Source organism: Convolutriloba macropyga, unplaced genomic scaffold (assembly GCF_964194025.1).
Source record: "Convolutriloba macropyga unplaced genomic scaffold, txConMacr16.3 SCAFFOLD_341, whole genome shotgun sequence".
Lineage (NCBI taxonomy): Eukaryota > Metazoa > Xenacoelomorpha > Acoela > Convolutidae > Convolutriloba > Convolutriloba macropyga.
Window position 1 is genome coordinate 8123 of NW_027451462.1, and position 19378 is coordinate 27500.

Consider the following 19378-nt stretch of genomic DNA (forward strand, 5'->3'; position numbering starts at 1 on the left):
AGCTTGAGCTTGAGCCAGCTAGCTAGCTTGAGCTTGAGCTTGAGCTAGCTAGCTTGAGCTTGAGCTTGAGCTAGCTAGCTAGCTTGAGCTTGAGCTAGCTAGCTTGAGCTTGAGCTAGCTAGCTTGAGCTTGAGCTAGCTAGCAAGCTTGTGCTTGAGCTAGCTAGCTAGCTTGAGCTTGAGCTTGAGCTAGCTAGCTTGAGCTTGAGCTAGCTAGCTTGAGCTTGAGCTAGCTAGCTTGAGCTTGAGCTAGCTAGCAAGCTTGTGCTTGAGCTAGCTAGCTAGCTTGAGCTTGAGCTTGAGCTAGCTGGCTTGAGCTTGAGCTAGCTAGCTTGAGCTTGAGCTAGCTAGCTTGAGCTTGAGCTAGCTAGCTAGCTTGAACTTGAGCTAGCTAGCTAGCTTGAGCTTGAGCTAGCTAGCTAGCTTGAGCTTGAGCTAGCTAGCTAGCTTGAGCTTGAGCTTGAGCTAGCTAGCTTGAGCTTGAGCTTGAGCTAGCTAGCTAGCTGGAGCTTGAGCTAGCTAGCTTGAGCTTGAGCTAGCTAGCTTGAGCTTGAGCTAGCTAGCTAGCTTGAGCTTGAGCTAGCTAGCTAGCTTGAACTTGAGCTAGCTAGCTAGCTTGAGTTTGAGCTAGCTAGCTTGAGCTTGAGCTAGCTAGCTTGAGCTTGAGCTAGCTAGCTAGCTTGAACTTGAGCTAGCTAGCTAGCTTGAGCTTGAGCTAGCTAGCTAGCTTGAGCTTGAGCTAGCTAGCTAGCTTGAGCTTGAGCTTGAGCTAGCTAGCTTGAGCTTGAGCTTGAGCTAGCTAGCTAGCTTGAGCTTGAGCTAGCTAGCTTGAGCTTGAGCTAGCTAGCTTGAGCTTGAGCTAGCTAGCTAGCTTGAGCTTGAGCTAGCTAGCTAGCTTGAACTTGAGCTAGCTAGCTAGCTTGAGCTTGAGCTAGCTAGCTAGCTTGAGCTAGCTAGCTAGCTTGAGCTTGAGCTTGAGCTTGAGCTAGCTAGCTTGAGCTTGAGCTAGCTAGCTAGCTTGAGCTTGAGCTAGCTAGCCAGCTTGAGCTTGAGCTAGCTAGCTAGCTTGAGCTTGAGCTTGAGCTAGCTAGCTTGAGCTTGAGCTTGAGCTAGCTAGCTAGCTTGAGCTTGAGCTAGCTAGCTAGCTTGAGCTTGAGCTTGAGCTAGCTAGCTTGAGCTTGAGCTTGAGCTAGCTAGCTAGCTTGAGCTTGAGCTAGCTAGCTTGAGCTTGAGCTAGCTAGCTTGAGATTGAGCTAGCTAGCTAGCTTGTGCTTGAGCTAGCTAGCTAGCTTGAGCTTGAGCTTGAGCTAGCTGGCTTGAGCTTGAGCTAGCTAGCTTGAGCTTGAGCTAGCTAGCTTGAGCTTGAGCTAGCTAGCTAGCTTGAACTTGAGCTAGCTAGCTAGCTTGAGCTTGAGCTTGAGCTAGCTAGCTAGCTTGAGCTTGAGCTAGCTAGCTAGCTTGAGCTTGAGCTTGAGCTAGCTAGCTTGAGCTTGAGCTTGAGCTAGCTAGCTAGCTTGAGCTTGAGCTAGCTAGCTTGAGCTTGAGCTAGCTAGCTTGAGCTTGAGCTAGCTAGCTAGCTTGAGCTTGAGCTAGCTAGCTAGCTTGAACTTGAGCTAGCTAGCTAGCTTGAGCTTGAGCTAGCTAGCTAGCTTGAGCTAGCTAGCTAGCTAGCTTGAGCTTGAGCTTGAGCTTGAGCTAGCTAGCTTGAGCTTGAGCTAGCTAGCTAGCTTGAGCTTGAGCTAGCTAGCTAGCTTGAGCTTGAGCTAGCTAGCTAGCTTGAGCTTGAGCTTGAGCTAGCTAGCTTGAGCTTGAGCTTGAGCTAGCTAGCTAGCTTGAGCTTGAGCTAGCTAGCTTGAGCTTGAGCTAGCTAGCTTGAGCTTGAGCTAGCTAGCTAGCTTGAGCTTGAGCTAGCTAGCTAGCTTGAGCTTGAGCTAGCTGGCTTGAGCTTGAGCTAGATAGCTTGAGCTTGAGCTAGCTAGCTAGCTTGAGCTAGCTAGCTAGAGCTCGACCTATGAAAAGCTGCGCAAACACTTATTCTATAATAATTGCGAAAATTAAAAATTTCACAAGTGAAAAGCTGCATAAACAGTAATTCTATGTGTGGGGCATTATTAGGGGGAGGTGTCTTGTCAAAATATGGCTGGACTAAAGACCTCAACCCAGATAGGGTGGAAGGCCCTATGATCGGTCTGTTACTAATCGGTGACCGATAAAGACCTGACCAAGGCCTGTAGTAAGCTTGGTTAGGCATTACAGGAGATAACACTAAGACCGAGGGGTCTTAGAGAGCCCTCTAGCGGGGCGAATAGAGCTAGATCGAGCCTTGGGAAAGCTAGATCGAGCAGGACTGAAGCTAAAGGATAGACCGAGAGGTCTGTCTGGTCCTCCTAGAGAGGCCAAGAGAAAGTACGAGAAGCCAACTAAAGCTTGATCGGGCCTTCAGCAAGCACGACCGAGCTGTACCGGAGCTAACACTAAGACCGAGGGGTCTTAGAGAGCCCTCTAGCGGGGCGAATAGAGCTAGATCGAGCCTTGGGAAAGCTAGATCGAGCAGGACTGAAGCTAAACGATAGACCGAGAGGTCTGTCTGGTCCTCCTAGAGAGGCCAAGAGAAAAAACGAGAAGCTAACTAAAGCTTGATCGGGCCTTCAGCAAGCACGACCGAGCTGTACCGGAGCTAACACTAAGACCGAGGGGTCTTAGAGAGCCCTCTAGCGGGGCGAATAGAGCTTGATCAAGCCTTGGGCAAGCTAGATCGAGCAGGACTGAAGCTAAGCAAGAGACCGAGAGGTCTGTCTGGTCCTCCTAGAGAGGCCAAGAGAAAGTACGAGAAGCCAACTAAAGCTTGATCGGGCCTTCAGCAAGCACGACCGAGCTGTACCGGAGCTAACACTAAGACCGAGGGGTCTTAGAGAGCCCTCTAGCGGGGCGAATAGAGCTAGATCGAGCCTTGGGAAAGCTAGATCGAGCAGGACTGAAGCTAAACGATAGACCGAGAGGTCTGTCTGGTCCTCCTAGAGAGGCCAAGAGAAAGTACGAGAAGCTAACTAAAGCTTGATCGCGCCTTCAGCAAGCACGATTGAGCAAGACCGGAGCTAACACTAAGACCGAAGTGTCTTAGAGAGCCCTCTGGTGGGGCGAATAGAGCTAGATCGAGCCTTGGGAAAGCTAGATCGAGTAAGATTGAAGCTGAAAGAGTGTCAGAGGAGCAAATGAACCTCCAAAAAGTGAAAATCAAATTTTAGAAAAAACACAAGTTAAATACTGCATGGACAGTATTTCTATGTGTGGGGCATTATTAGGGGGAGGTGTCTTGTCAAAATATGGCTGGACTAAAGACCTCAACCCGGATAGGGTGGAAGGCCCCATGATCGGTCTGTTACTAATCGGTGACCGATAAAGACCTGAACAAGGCCTGTAGTAAGCTTGGTTAGGCATTACAGGAGTTAACACTAAGACCGAGGGGTCTTAGAGAGCCCTCTAGCGGGGCGAATAGAGCTAGATCGAGCCTTGGGAAAGCTAGATCGAGCAGGACTGAAGCTAAGCAAGAGACCGAAAGGTCTGTCTGGTCCTCCTAGAGAGGCCAAGAGAAAGTACGAGAAGCTAACTAAAGCTTGATCAGGCCTTCAGCAAGCACGACCGAGCTGTACCGGAGCTAACACTAAGACCGAGGGGTCTTAGAGAGCCCTCTAGCAGGGCGAATAGATCTAGATCGAGCCTTGGGAAAGCTAGATCGAGCAGGACTGAAGCTAAACGATAGACCGAGAGGTCTGTCTGGTCCTCCTAGAGAGGCCAAGAGAAAGTACGAGAAGCTAACTAAAGCTTGATCGGGCCTTCAGCAAGCACGACCGAGCTGTACCGGAGCTAACACTAAGACCGAGGGGTCTTAGAGAGCCCTCTAGCAGGGCGAATAGAGCTAGATCGAGCCTTGGGAAAGCTAGATCAAGCAGGACTGAAGCTAAACGATAGACCGAGAGGTCTGTCTGGTCCTCCTAGAGAGGCCAAGAGAAAGTACGAGAATCTAACTAAAGCTTGATCGGGCCTTCAGCAAGCACGACCGAGCTGTACCGGAGCTAACACTAAGACCGAGGGGTCTTAGAGAGCCCTCTAGCAGGGCGAATAGAGCTAGATCGAGCCTTGGGAAAGCTAGATCGAGCAGGAATGAAGCTAAACGATAGACCGAGAGGTCTGTCTGGTCCTCCTAGAGAGGCCAAGAGGAAGTACGAGAAGCTAACTAAAGCTTGATCGCGCCTTCAGCAAGCACGATTGAGCAAGACCGGAGCTAACACTAAGACCGAAGTGTCTTAGAGAGCCCTCTAGTGGGGCGAATAGAGCTAGATCGAGCCTTGGGAAAGCTAGATCGAGTAAGATTGAAGCTGAAAGAGTGTCAGAGGAGCAAATGAACCTCCAAAAAGTGAAAATCAAATTTTAGAAAAAAACACAAGTTAAATACTGCATGGACAGTAATTCTATGTGTGGGGCATTATTAGGGAGAGGTGTCTTGTCAAAATATGGCTGGACTAAAGACCTCAACCCGGATAGGGTGGAAGGCCCTATGATTGGTCTGTTACTAATCGGTGACCGATAAAGACCTGACCAAGGCCTGTAGTAAGCTTGGTTAGGCATTACAGAAGATAACACTAAGACCGAGGGGTCTTAGAGAGCCCTCTAGCGGGGCGAATAGAGCTTGATCAAGCCTTGGGCAAGCTAGATCGAGCAGGACTGAAGCTAAACGATAGACCGAGAGGTCTGTCTGGTCCTCCTAGAGAGGCCAAGAGAAAGTACGAGAATCTAACTAAAGCTGGGTCGGGCCTTCAGCAAGCACGACCGAGCAGTACCGGAGCTAACACTAAGACCGAGGGGTCTTAGAGAGCCCTCTAGTGGGGCGAATAGAGCTAGATCGAGCCTTGGGAAAGCTAGATCGAGCAGGACTGAAGCTAAACGATAAACCGAAAGGTCTGACGGGTCCTCATAAGAGGCATGGAGAAAGATCTGATACTAAAGTACCTCTCGGAAGTAATAAAATATGCCTGATGAAGCCGGGTATGATGTTTGTTGTTTGATGGCATTCATCGATTAGGTCTGGTGGATTCCCCATTACTCCGAGTGGTACTAGTAGAGGCTCCTACAGGGGTGAGCAAAGCGAGATCAAGCCTTAGGCAAGCTAGATCGAGCAGAACTGAAGCTGAAAAGCAAAATAAATGACAGGTCTGTCCAAATCAATAAACTTGAAATCCAGTGTGGTCACCACGGGTCACGAGGTGAATTCCTAGCGATTGTCTGCTGAACGTATAGGAAGGCCCGAAACGAACGATAATTTCATTGCACAGTGGAGATACTATACGTTCAGGAGTAGCATACATCGGGTTTGATCTATGATCATGTCTGGTCTCCGAGGATCCACCGGGTTACCAACTGGCACCGCTGTACTGGGTGTAAAACTGGGCCACCTGAAGTCCCGGGTGTAAAACTAGGTGCCTCTGTGCCAAAGTAGCGGCTTGCGTAGTGCATTATGCCTCCGGCTTGCGAAATGGTTATAAGCAATAACAACAGGACGCCGCGGGGTGTTCACTTAAAGGAGTAACGTTCTCTCAAGGGAGGGGATCTAAAAATCTTGATAAAACATTTATTCTATGCAAAATTTGTGCGCAAATTTTGCAAAGTAAAAAGCTGCACTGTAGCAAATTCTATGTGTGTAGCATTATTAGGGAAGTGTTGTTTGATGGCACCTCTCTACTTGATGCACCAAAGAACTACCTTGATGGCTCATGACCGCTGGTAATCTGTCGTCGCTAGTAGTTCGGAACTGAGAACAAATATGTTCGCAAATTACAACAATTATACAGCATATTGCTGAATAAAGCAGAACCGAATAATACTCAGTGACTTTACACCAAGACTGACTAATGTCTGGATTGTATCGTCCTACTCGAGTAAGGCGAAGAAAAGCTAGAAAGATACGCTTTTCACAAAGCAGGCTTAATGCATGCAAACCAAGGAGGAAGGAGTGATGCCCCTCCTTATAATAAGCAGAACCAAATAAAGAACAGACAGCATCATCTGTACAGTGACCAAGAAGAGGTGAAACTTCTGTATGTGAAAAGGCAATTTGAGCGAGATTTATTAGCAGACTAGTATTATGTTGTTTCTAGTAGGCGAAAGCCGAAACATCAACATGTGAAAATCTGATATTAAATCCTCAATCATTTTCCCTAGTATTATACAGCTATGAGTAACCTTAATTGGACACGGCAATTATTGCTGACCGGTGAAACTTTCGCATGGGAAAGACACACACACTTCTTGACAAAGCAATAAGTATTATGCTGTTTCTAGTACGCGAAAGCAGAAACATCAGCATGTGAAAGTTGTGAAGTTGAAGAATTTTTGTGTTGAGTACGATGTTGTTACTAGTAACCATGTCGACAGCTGAGAACTGTTCTCTAACCAATAGAAGGTGAAACTTCTGTATGTGAAAAGGCAATTTGAGCGAGATTTCTTAGCAGACTAGTATTATGTTGTTTCTAGTAGGCGAAAGCCGAAACATCAACATGTGAAAATCTGATATTAAATCCTCAATCATTTTCCCTAGTATTATACAGCTACTAGTAGCCGTAATTGGTCAGGGAAACATTGTTGACCGGTGAAACTTCACATGGGAAAGACACACAAATTACTTGACAAAACAATAAGTATTATGCTGTTTCTAGTATGCGAAAGCAGAAACATCAGCATGTGAAAGTTGTGAAGTTGAAAAGTTTTTGTGTTGAGTACGGTGTTGTTACTAGTAACCATGTCGACAGCTGGAAAGCTGTTCTCTAACCAATAAAAGGTAAAACTTCTGTATCTGAAGAGGCGGCGTGATTGAGATTTTTAACAGACTAGTATTATGTTGTTTCTAGTAGGCGAGAGCCGAAACATCGACATGTGAACATCTGGTTTTTAAATCATGAGTCAATTCTCCCTAGTATGATACAGTTGTTAGCCGGTATTGGTAACAGTAGAACAGAGATTTGGAGGGCAAAACCTGCTCATGGGAAATGCTCACAGAGCGCTATCTACCAGTACACATAGTATTATGCTGTTTCTAGTACGCGCGAGCCGAAACATCAGCATGTGAAATGTGTAATCGTGGGTAACTCTAAGTGTGTAGAGTACTGTGTAGTAACTAGTAGCCATGCCAAAGCATGCATTGAAACTCTTCGTGATTTAAAAAGCTCAAAGCAAGATTGACGAGGCCGCAAGGCTATGTCTTTCTAAATTCGAACAAATCGAAAGATTGTTCAAAGTACAATTAAACTGATTGATCCTGTCAGTTGCCATATGCTTGTCTGAAAGACTAAGCCATGCATGTGCAAGCGAAGCTTGAAAAAGTGGAACCGCGAATGGCTCATTAAATCAGTTACTATCTATTAGTTGATTTGCAAGCTAAATGAATAACTGCGGTAACCCTGCAGCTAATGCATGCTGATTGTCCGACACTGTCGGAGACTTTTACAAGACTACACCGGGTGATTTGCTAAGTACAGACACATCCCGTGATGAGTCCTAGTAACTGAAAGATCCCAGATAGCTTCGGCTTGGGGACGGAACTTCCGAATTTCTGACCTATCAACCTATGATGGTAGTGTAACGGACTACCATGGTTGTGACGGGTAACGGGGAATCAGGGTTCGATTCCGGAGAGGGAGCCTTAGAAACGGCTACCACATCCAAGGAAGGCAGCAGGCACGCAAATTACCCACTCTCCGCACGAGGAGGTAGTGACTAGAAATAATGATATGAACCTTTATGGTTTGTAATCAGAATGGAATGGACTTAAAAGCTCCATTGATGAACGAGTAGAGGGCAAGTCTGGTGCCAGCAGCCGCGGTAATACCAGCCTCTACAAGCGTATGCAATAGTTGCTGCGTTTAAAAAGCTCATAGTTGGATCTGTTTGAGTAGAACGGCAACATGGTCTTCAGTTAAATCTGTTGACTCGTTCCGCTCATCCTTCGCATCGAAGAAATAGTTTGCACTTAAATGTGACGAACTGTGGAAACGGTGTTTTCACCCTGAGAAAATTAGAGTGTTCAAAGCATCCTTTGGGATCGAATAATAAAGCATGGAATAATGGAGAATGACCCGCTACTCGATTGATGCCGGTTGGCTGAGTGCGGTAATGATTGAAAGGAACAGACGGGGGCATTTGTATTGCTACGTTAGAGGTGAAATTCTTGGATCGTGGCAAGACAAACTACTGCGAAAGCATTTGCCAAGAATGTTTTCATTAATCAAGAACGAAAGTCAGAGTATTGAAGAGGATTAGATACCCTCGTAATTCTGACCATAAACTATACCAACCTACAATTTGTCAAAGTCGATCTTGACTTGGCAAGAGATTAACCGGGAAACCAAAGTTTATTGGTTCCGGGGGAAGTATGGTTGCAAAATCGAAACTTAAAGGAATTGACGGAAGGGCACCACCAGGAGTGGAGCCTGCGGCTTAATTTGACTCAACACGGGAAAACTCACCCGGTCCAGACATCTTAAGGATTGACAGATTGAATATCTTTCATGATTATATGGGCGGTGGTGCATGGCCGTTCTTAGTTAGTGGAGTGATCTGTCTGGTTAATTCCGATAACGAACGAGATCTTCTCCATCTAAATAATGAAATTCACTATATGTGAATTCAAACACTTCTTAGAGGAACTATGCGGAATTAAATACCGCAGATGAAGTGAGGCTATAACAGGTCTGTGATGCCCTTAGATGTTCTGGACTGCACGCGCGCTACACTGTGTACTTTTAGATTGAGTACTCAGCCCTTGGTCCGAAATGGACTGGGCAATCAGAGAAAAGTACAGCGCTTCAAGGGGATCGTCTGTTGTAACTTGCAGACGTGAACCAGGAATTCCTGGTACTTATGAGTCAACAACTCATAGGGATTACGTCCCTGCCCTTTGTACACACCGCCCGTCGCTACTACTGATTGGATAGTTAAGCAAGAATTGCAAATTCCTACTGTTGGGACTTCGGTCTCCGGCAACGGGATGAAGCGGATCGAGCTTAATTGTCTAGAGGAAGTAAAAGTCGTAACAAGGTTTCCGTAGGGGAACCTGCGGAAGGATCAGTGATTGATTCCTTCGGGCATGGCTGCTGGTAGAGGCCATGTCTGTAGTGCGCATGACGCTCTGTCGCTAGAGATTGCTTGGCAACCAATCTCGAATTATGTATCGAGCTCAAAAACTACTTGTGTGGATACATAGTTCAGCAGTCATGGCAAGGGACTGCTTAAAGGGAGACTAGTTAGCAAAAGCAGCCTAGCAGAACTGCAGCTATCTAGATCTCAGAAGCTGGGTTATAGAAGCCCAGCTATAGACTTGTGAATGAGAAAGGCCTAAAAAGGTCCACAAGTCGCGTGGTTAGAACCGACACGCAAAAATCCCAGCGAGTGACAGAGCGTTGCGCTGTTCAGTGGGAAAGAGTTGAGCTACTCGGGGCGCCCACTGAACTTGCTCCGAGCCAAAGGCTCGAAAAAACACAGCTTAGCCTCAGATCCTTTACATAGAAGGCTAGCTAAAATAAACTTACCTTGGACGAGGGTAAAGTTTAGTCAGTTCTTAGGGGAGAGTAATCCACAGCTTCTCGCCCTCTGAACATTCTCCCAGATATGTAGGTCTGGGAGAGTCTCCTCCTGTTCTTCGGAATCTGGAGGTAGACAAAGACAGTACGATACGATCTTGCATCGGGATGACTAACCGATAATGATCATAATCTGACAATTTTTCCGGCTTGAGGCACCGGAGTCAGATTAAAGACACATACTGAACTAAAGGCGTATGTGCAAAGCTTGTCGGAGTGTAGAGAGTCAAGCTGAGTTGACTCGTCACGTGGTGATGACAACAGCCATGTGCAAAACACTCACAACTTTATCGTCTATGTGGAAAAGGTTGCTAACAGCGCTCTCTATGAGAGGCCCTCGCATATAACTATACGAGGAAAAGGCGATAGAGTTGTTTGAATGTGGGGCAGGTTCATCGACAAGCTAAGTTGATCACATTCTTGTTGTGGCATCCTACTAGAATTGGTCACGGTCTGCACCAACTCTCCCCAAGTTGGCCAGACTTAAAACTAGAAATAAGGTTTGCAGCTATGTGAACCTAGAAACTGTAAAGGAGTTGAAAGAACTTAAAGGAATTGAAAGAGGCCTTGAGGTATATCCTCTTGGTAAAGACCCACAAAAGCTCACAAAAGTGGCTTCGAAGGGCAAAACTGGTTCATCCAAAACAATTGGAGAGCTTAAAGCAGAACCAATTCGAATGAAACACTATTGGTGAAACTTCATCATGAGAACGTCACAAGCTGATCACGCTCTATGATATGACTAGTATTATGTTGCTTCTAGTAGGCTAAGCGCAAGCCGAAACATCAACATGTGAAAGTCGTAGAATTTTGCAATCAAACTGTGGCTAGTACTGTGATGTTACTAGTAACCTGGTGTTCCGTCATATGGCCAAGAGAGCATTTGAAGGCGAAACTTCTGCATGGGAAAGCTGCATCATGATCAAAATTTTATATCGAGTATTATGTTGACGTTAGTAGGCCTTGGCCGAAAACGCAGCATGTGAAAGGTATAGATAAAAGTTATTGTTGCAGTCAGTACTGTGTAGTTACTAGTAGCTGGATTTAAGCTCAAAATGAGACACTGTTGGTGAAACTTCATCATGAGAATGTCACAAGCTGATCAAGCTCTATGATATGACTAGTATTATGTTGCTTCTAGTAGGCTAAGCGCAAGCCGAAACATCAACATGTGAAAGTCGTAGAATTTTGCGATCAAATTGTGGCTAGTACTGTGATGTTACTAGTAACCTTGTGTTACGTCATATGGCCAAGAGAGCATTTGAAGGCGAAACTTCTGCATGGGGAAGCTGCATCATGAACAAAAGTTTATATCGAGTATTATGTTGACATTAGTAGGCCCTGGCCGAAAGCGCAGCATGTGAAAGGTATAGATAAAAGTTATCGTTGCAGTCAGTACTGTGTAGTTACTAGTAGCTGGATTTAAGCTCGAAATGAGACACTGTTGGTGAAACTTCATCATGAGAACGTCACAAGCTGATCACGCTCCATGATATGACTAGTATTATGTTGCTTCTAGTAGGCTAAGCGCAAGCCGAAACATCAACATGTGAAAGTCGTAGAATTTTGCGATCAAATTGTGGCTAGTACTGTGATGTTACTAGTAACCTTGTGTTACGTCATATGGCCAAGAGAGCATTTGAAGGCGAAACTTCTGCATGGGGAAGCTGCATCATGAACAAAAGTTTATATCGAGTATTATGTTGACGTTAGTAGGCCCTGGCCGAAAGCGCAGCATGTGAAAGGTATAGATAAAAGTTAGCGTTGCAGTCAGTACTGTGTAGTTACTAGTAGCTGGATTTGAGCTCGAAATGAGACACTGTTGGTGAAACTTCATCATGAGAACGTCACAAGCTGATCACGCTCTATGATATGACTAGTATTATGTTGCTTCTAGTAGGCTAAGCGCAAGCCGAAACATCAACATGTGAAAGTCGTAGAATTTTGCAATCAAACTGTGGCTAGTACTGTGATGTTACTAGTAACCTTTTCTTACGTCATATGGCCAAGAGAGCATTTGAAGGCGAAACTTCTGCATGGGGAAGCTGCATCATGAACAAAAGTTTATATCGAGTATTATGTTGACGTTAGTAGGCCCTGGCCGAAAGCGCAGCATGTGAAAGGTATAGATAAAAGTTATCGTTGCAGTCAGTACTGTGTAGTTACTAGTAGCTGGATTTAAGCTCGAAGTGAGACACTGTTGGTGAAACTTCATCATGAGAACGTCACAAGCTGATCACGCTCTATGATATGACTAGTATTATGTTGCTTATAGTAGGCTAAGCGCAAGCCGAAACATCAACATGTGAAAGTCGTAGAATTTTGCGATCAAATTGTGGCTAGTACTGTGATGTTACTAGTAACCTTGTGTTACGTCATATGGCCAAGAGAGCATTTGAAGGCGAAACTTCTGCATGGGGAAGCTGCATCATGAACAAAAGTTTATATCGAGTATTATGTTGACGTTAGTAGGCCCTGGCCGAAAGCGCAGCATGTGAAAGGTATAGATAAAAGTTAGCGTTGCAGTCAGTACTGTGTAGTTACTAGTAGCTGGATTTAAGCTCGAAATGAGACACTGTTGGTGAAACTTCATCATGAGAACGTCACAAGCTGATCACGCTCTATGATATGACTAGTATTATGTTGCTTCTAGTAGGCTAAGCGCAAGCCGAAACATCAACATGTGAAAGTCGTAGAATTTTGCAATCAAACTGTGGCTAGTACTGTGATGTTACTAGTAACCTTTTCTTACGTCATATGGCCAAGAGAGCATTTGAAGGCGAAACTTCTGCATGGGGAAGCTGCATCATGAACAAAAGTTTATATCGAGTATTATGTTGACGTTAGTAGGCCCTGGCCGAAAGCGCAGCATGTGAAAGGTATAGATAAAAGTTATCGTTGCAGTCAGTACTGTGTAGTTACTAGTAGCTGGATTTAAGCTCGAAGTGAGACACTGTTGGTGAAACTTCATCATGAGAACGTCACAAGCTGATCACGCTCTATGATATGACTAGTATTATGTTGCTTATAGTAGGCTAAGCGCAAGCCGAAACATCAACATGTGAAAGTCGTAGAATTTTGCGATCAAACTGTGGCTAGTACTTTGATGATGCTTGTAGCCAACCGAATTGGTTGAAAAGCCCAATAAGTAAGCTAACTTGGGAGAGCTTGTTGGAAACCAAATGCTACTAGATTGGTCCAAATACATCCTTCAACAGGGGATCACTTGGCTCGCTTTACGAAGAGGAGCACAGCTATATGTGTTAATTCGGTATGAATCGCAAGATTTGTTTACCGACCTCTCTAACGCAAAAGGCGGTCTCGGCTTCGGCTGTTGACTGCGTCCGATTCAGGGTTATATAACTCTCGATTGAACACATTGATGTTCTATTGTTGGTGCTTCCAATAAAATTGGAACACTTAAAGCAGAACCGATTCAAATAATAGCATTCTGATCAATGATTGCATTCCTTGATCAAGAACTGCTGGAGTCATTGTGATGGCGAATTTTCTTCATAAGAAAATTGCAAAGAGACGGAACTTAATGAGACTAGTATTATGTTGTTTCTAGTAAGCGGAAGCTGAAACAGCAACATGTGAAAATCAAGTTTTGTTCAATGATCTCGAGGCGATAAGTACTATGAAGCAACTAGTAGCCTAAGCATGACTCAGATTTGAGACAGTCAAAAAGACTGGCGAAACTTCTTCACATGAAAGTTACATAGAGAACTACAAATGTATACAGCGAGTATTATGTTGTTTCTAGTAGGCGAAAGCTGAAACATCAACATGTGAAAGTTGTCTGCAAACTGTAGAACGATATGTGATTAGTACTGTGCTGTTACTAGTAGCCAGTCTGACTGTAGAAGCCAAGACAAAGGGAAACTAATGCATCTGAAAAGGACAAGTTATGGAAAGGTATGCACGATAAGTATTATGTTGTTTCTAGTAAGCGGCAGCTGAAACATCAACATGTGAACGTCGTTGTGTACAGTAACCTAGAACTATATAGTCCTTAGTAACGTGCATTTACTAGTACCTGTAATTGGTATTCAGACTCAGGCAGTTTGGAATAGTTTGGCAAAGATGCACCAGAGAAAACTGGGATTTGATACAGAAATTGTTGAATACAAGTATTATGCTGCTTCTAGTAGGTTGAATCCGAAACATCAGCATGTGAAAATTGAAAACATTTCTGGTTCGAATTGTCACAAGTATTTGGTGATCTGAGTAGCCAAACTCACTACAACGCCAATTGAAGGCAAAAATTCTCAACGGGAAAAGCTATTCTCATTGAATGAGCTAACAAGACGAGTATTATGTTGCTTCTAGTAGGCGAAAGCCAAAACATCAACATGTGAAAGTCTTGCTGAACAAATTTAATGTTGTTGAGCTCAGTACCGTGTGAATTAGTAGCCATAATTGGCGAGCGAAAATTGAACTGGCGAAACTTCGTCTTTGGAAAATTGCAGATGCCGAGCACTTATTTTGCAACGAGTATTATGTTGACTGTAGTAAGCGAAAGCCGAAACAGCAACATGTGAAAGCTGTTGAAATTTGTGGTCATTTTGCAATAAGTACAAGGAGTGTAACTAGTAGCCAGGTCAAAATTTGGGATAAGAATGAGCAAAAATTCTGCATGAGAACAGTTGAAATTATGAAACTAAATTACAAAGACTAGTATTATGTTGTTTCGAGTACGCGAAAGCGGAAACATCAACATGTGAACGTTTGTAACGAAGTTTCGTTAATTTTCAGCCTAGTACTGAGCAAGAACGAGTAGCCTCATCTCCAATCCCACGCAAAATGTAGTGAAATATGTGAGTGAACCTTATTCACGGTGAGGGTTTCCCGAGGTCTGTATTGCAGCGAGTATTATGTTGCTTCTAGTAAGCGAAAGCTGAAACAACAACATTTGAAAGTTGGAATTAATGACTGAATGGAAACTTCGACCTGTGTTTGATAGTAGTAGCGAACAAAACTGCTGAATCGGTTTCTGTCTCATATTGGTCAGTGAACCAATTAAGAGACAATCAACTACATAACCTGAATTGGGCGAGAGAACCCCCTTAACTTAAGCATATCAGTAAGGGGAGGAAAAGAAATCAACTGAGAATCCCTTAGTAATGGCGAATGAACAGGGAAAAGCTCATCGGGAAGAGAAATGGCAACATTTCTCGGTGTCCGGTATGGTTTGATGCTAGACTGGTGAATTTGTCCTGATGTCTACTGGAAAGTAGCATCAAAGAAGGTGAAAATCCTGTAAAGGTCATTTTCGATACCAGTCATAATGGCTCATTCCTATGAGTAGAGTTGTTTGAAAGTGCAACTCGAAGCTGGAGATATGTCTCTCCAAAAGCTAATTATAAAGCGAGACCGATAGTAAACAAGTACCGTGAGGGAAAGTTGAAAAGCACTCTGAAGAGAGAGTGAAAAGTACGTGAAACTGTTGAAGGGGAAATGGAGTGAGCGTTACCATACTCAATGCCTTGATATTATATTCTCGGCTACCGAGTAGTGTAGTTGTCGTCTTTTGGCAAATCTTGTTAATGAATCGAGCAGAAGTTTTCCTCGGAATTCTTCTTGTTGATTCTAAACAAAATGAGATAAATTGATCTTGATTGCCTGTCTGACCTCAACTTCCTATTCAATGCTCTCTACAGCCCGTCTTGAAACACGGACCAAGGAGTGTGAGTTGCTTGCAAGTGTTGTCGCTCATTGAAAGCGCACACGCGAAATGAAAGTGAACAGTGTAATTTTTATGAATTGCACTACTTTGTGTGGTGAGGGCGCCGATTCGGTGTCCCGCAACCACGGACGGTTTTGCTCTTATTGCATGACTGATCCAGAGCAAGTAGCACACGACCCGAAAGATGGTGATCTATGCTTGGGCAGGGCGAAGCCACGGGAAACCATGGTGGAAGCCCGAAGCGGTTCTGACGTGCAAATCGATCGTCTGACCTGAGCATAGGGGCGAAAGACTAATCGAACCATCTAGTAGCTGGTTTCCTCCGAAGTTTCCCTCAGGATAGCAAAAGCTTGAGCAAGATTGAAAAATCTTCGCAAAGCAATTTCATCGGTTAAAGCGAATGATTAGAGGAATGGGGGAAAATTTTTCCTTCACCTATTCTCAAACTATAAATCGGTGAGATGTCCTTGTGACTTAATTGCACTTGGACTATGAATGCAAGCTTTTTGTGGGCCGCTTTTGGTAAGCAGAACCGGCGATGTGGGATGAACCAAAAGTTGGGTTAAGGCGCCTAACTACTTGCTCATGAGTCACCACAAAAGGTGTTGATTGATACTGACAGCAGGACGGTGGTCATGGAAGTTGAAATCCGCTAAGGAGTGTGTAACAACTCACCTGCCGAATCAATCAGCCCTGAAAATGGATGGCACTAGAGCTCGTGGCCTATACCCAACCATGAATATCAATATCTAACGCAAGTTAGATTAGAGAAAAAGAGCCTCACCAGCTCAAAAATGATATTCATGTGTAGGAGGACACATTGATTGCGCTAAAGTATGCACGCAAGTGTATGCGCGAAGCGATCAATGGAGCAGATCTTGGTGGAAGTAGCAAGTACTCAAATGAGAACTTTGAGGACTGAAGCGGGAAAGGCTTTCATGTGAACAGCGTTTGCACATGAGTTAGTCGATTCTAAAAGACAGGCTAATGCCAAAGTCTTGAATAGTGGTTTCTTGAAAACTGCTGAGTCTCGAAAGAGCATCGGGTTAAAATTCCCGAACTTACTCTCCTGGCATTGAGACGGCAACGTCATTGAGGTCGAACTTTGTCATTGGGACCTTGGGGAAGAGTTATCTTTTCTTTATAACACGTTGTAGAGTCCTTGGAATTGATTCAATCAGAGATAAGGCTCGAAGCGTGCAAGAGCACAGCAGCATTTGCTGTGTCCCAATTGTTCCTGGTGGCACATAAAAGTTTGGCTTAGCAGATGTCAGGAGAGTGAATCGTACCGATTACCGCATCAGGTCCCCAAGGTGAAAAGCCTCTGGTCTTGGAACAGTGTAGATAAGGGAAGTCGGCAAAATAGATCCGTACCTTCGGAAGAAGGATTGGCTCTGAGGAGTGGGTGTAACAAGCCTTTAGTTTGACGCTTCGGTCTGCTAAAGCGTGCGATGGCCTTCGGGTTGTTGGCGTTTGGTTTGACTGCTAGCTGATATGCTTTAGGTCTATTCTGTTGCACAAAAAACACTCGAACTCTGAACTGGTTCGGACAAGGGGAATCCGACTGTTTAATTAAAACAAAGCATTGCGATGGCTGGTGAAACGGTGTTGACGCAATGTGATTTCTGCCCAGTGCTCTGAATGTCAAAGTGAAGAAATTCAAATAAGCGCGGGTAAACGGCGGGAGTAACTATGACTCTCTTAACCGGACTGTGATGATTAGTTGACTGTGTGCAACCTCCACGAGGTCTCGCTGGAAACTGCCATTCGTGGCTGAGCTAAGCACACCATCAATAGTCCCCGGAATGGACAAACCTTAAAAACTTGCCCAGTGGAAGGAAAACCACTCAACAAACCACGGTTTCGGAGTCATACCAAAACAAAGACTGTCCGTGGAAGGCAAACCACTAAAACCACGGTTTCGGAGTCACACCAAAACAAAGACTGTCCGTGGAAGGCGAACCACTAAAAACCACGGTTTCGGAGTCATACCAGAACAAAGGCTGTCCGGTGAAGTGTGCTGACCACCTTAAAAGTTCGCCAACCACTTTGGGTAAAACCAAAGTCTGTACCTCGGTACAGTAGTCCCAACGATGAAGACAATCAATGAGAAAGATCTGGCCTCAGCCAGACAAGACAGTGTGAGCACCAGTAGTTGTGGAGACGTGGCCTCCAAGTGGACCTGCGACATCTGCGGACAGGGTCCGTTCAGGAGTGAGCTCGGCCTGAAGCAGCACAAGACCAGAAGTCACAAGTCAGGGGCATCACAGACGAAAGCATCACAGGGAGCACATGCGGGCAGGGCTCCCACCCAGGAACCCGTGAGTGGCCAAGCAACAGCCCCCAACTGGTGCTGCTCAATCTGTGGTGCTGGACCCTTCAAAGGACAGACTGGTCTCTCACTTCACACCAAAAGCAGGCACCCAGATACATACCACCAGATGCAGGCCCAGAAGACAGGCAGATCTAATGCAAGGTGGACTCTTGAGGAAATGGCTCTGGTCAGAGACGCGATGAGGGGCCTTGATCCCGCATCCCAGAAGCAAGAGAATGAGCAACTGGCAAGACTGTTCCCCCATCGATCCGCTGAGGCATTCAAGGGCTTGAGAAAGAACCAACAGTTTGTGGCAATGATGCAGGAACATGACAGGGAGGAAAACACTGTGCAGGAAGACAGACCAAGACACTGTCTTGAGACGGGCATCGACCTTGAGATGCTGGCTCTTCCTCCTCCGGGTGAATGGCACAGAATGACGGACGACGATCTCACCCAGTACGTCGAGAGAGAGGGACAGATGTGGCTACAAACCCTTGCACAAGAACCAGGGAAGAATGGGGGACAGAGGGCTCACAAACATCCTAGACGATCCAAGAAGGGCATGAGACGGCACCAGTATGCAAGACTGCAGGCTCTTTACAGACGTGACAGGGCTAAGGCAGCGGCATCAGTGATGGATGGGTCATGGGAGAAGTTTGGTGAGCACAACCCCATCACCGACAAGACAGGGTTTCTTGATGCTTGGCAGCAGCTCCTTGAGACGGAAGCAGAGACAATAGACCTAAGCACAATCAGCGGTCAGGGTTGGGTCACTCCAATCACCATCGAAGAAGTGGCCAAGTGTGTGCAGACCATGGGACAGACAGCTCCTGGACCAGACAGGGTGAGCAGGAAGACGGTGACTTGCATCCCCTTCAAGAAGTTGGTCTCCCACTTCAATCTCTGGCTGCTGGCTGAACATCTACCCGAGTGGCTCCTTAGTGGAAGAACAGTGTTCATCCCCAAAGTGGCAGGGTCTCAGGAACCAATGGACTTCAGACCCATCACAGTGGCAAGTGTACTGGCCAGGGTGTTCCACAAGTGCTTAGCTGCACGACTTGAGGACCTAGACGACAATATCAGACAGAAGGGCTTCAAGAGGGTAGATGGGACGGCAACCAACTCTCTTCTGCTGCAGGGCATTATCAGTGAGGCAAAGACACAGAGACGGGGACTCAAACTGGCCTTCATAGATGTGAAGAAGGCCTTTGACAGTGTGACCCACAAGGCCCTGGCAGAAGCAGCACTAGAAGCAGGCATAGACCCCAAGATCCTCAGATACATCATGAAGGGCTACAAGAGACAGGGCACAACTCTGGAGATCGACGGAGCAAGACGCTTGGTGAAGCCATCCAAGGGGGTCAGACAGGGGGATCCCATCTCCCCAATCCTATTCAACCTTGTGATGAACAGGGTGCTGAAGACTCTACCCCAAACGACTGGAATCCAGATGGGCTCAGAAAAGCTGAATCACCTCGCCTTTGCCGATGACGTTGTGTTGCTAGCTCAGACGCAGACAGGGCTTCAGGACTCTATCAACAGACTGGAGACAGGGCTGGAAAGATGTGGTCTCTCTCTCAATGCCAAGAAGTGTGCAACCCTAGATGTGGACACAGTGCCAAGGGACCGACAGATAGTGATAAACCCTAACACAGTGTTCAGCAGCAGGGCAGGAGGTCTCCCCGTGATGACAGCAGAGTCCTTCTACAAGTACCTGGGCATTGAGACAGGGGCATATGGTACG

General features: G+C 45.6%; 2 pseudogenes; both read left to right on the top strand.

Moving 5' to 3' along the window:
• Window positions 1-12834: 12834 nt before the first annotated feature.
• Window positions 12835-12986, top strand: LOC142356705 (5.8S ribosomal RNA; annotated as a pseudogene).
• A 1683-nt stretch (window positions 12987-14669) lies between these two features.
• The window catches only part of LOC142356711 (large subunit ribosomal RNA), a 7287-nt pseudogene continuing 2578 nt past the window's right edge, over window positions 14670-19378 (top strand).